The sequence below is a fragment of the Lolium rigidum genome, chromosome 1 (genome assembly GCF_022539505.1).
Source record: "Lolium rigidum isolate FL_2022 chromosome 1, APGP_CSIRO_Lrig_0.1, whole genome shotgun sequence".
Lineage (NCBI taxonomy): Eukaryota > Viridiplantae > Streptophyta > Magnoliopsida > Poales > Poaceae > Lolium > Lolium rigidum.
The window spans coordinates 142565722-142565935 of record NC_061508.1 but is presented as its reverse complement, the minus strand read 5'-3'; positions in this window follow the sequence as shown (position 1 = coordinate 142565935).

The window sequence follows — 214 nt, the reverse complement described above, 5'->3', positions numbered from 1 at the left end:
AAAACTACAGCTAATAGGGAATATCGAACATCAGTTCATCCTATCTTACCACACTTACAAGAAACGTCATAGTTTTACTCTGAAGCAAGTATGAAAGTTGCTGTTTTTTGAGCGATAATTCGGAGATTAATTAATGGTATATTATTGATAAGGCCAAATTGTGTCACCTGTGTTTCTATAAATATTGGATAGCTCTTACCTTATCTTTCACATG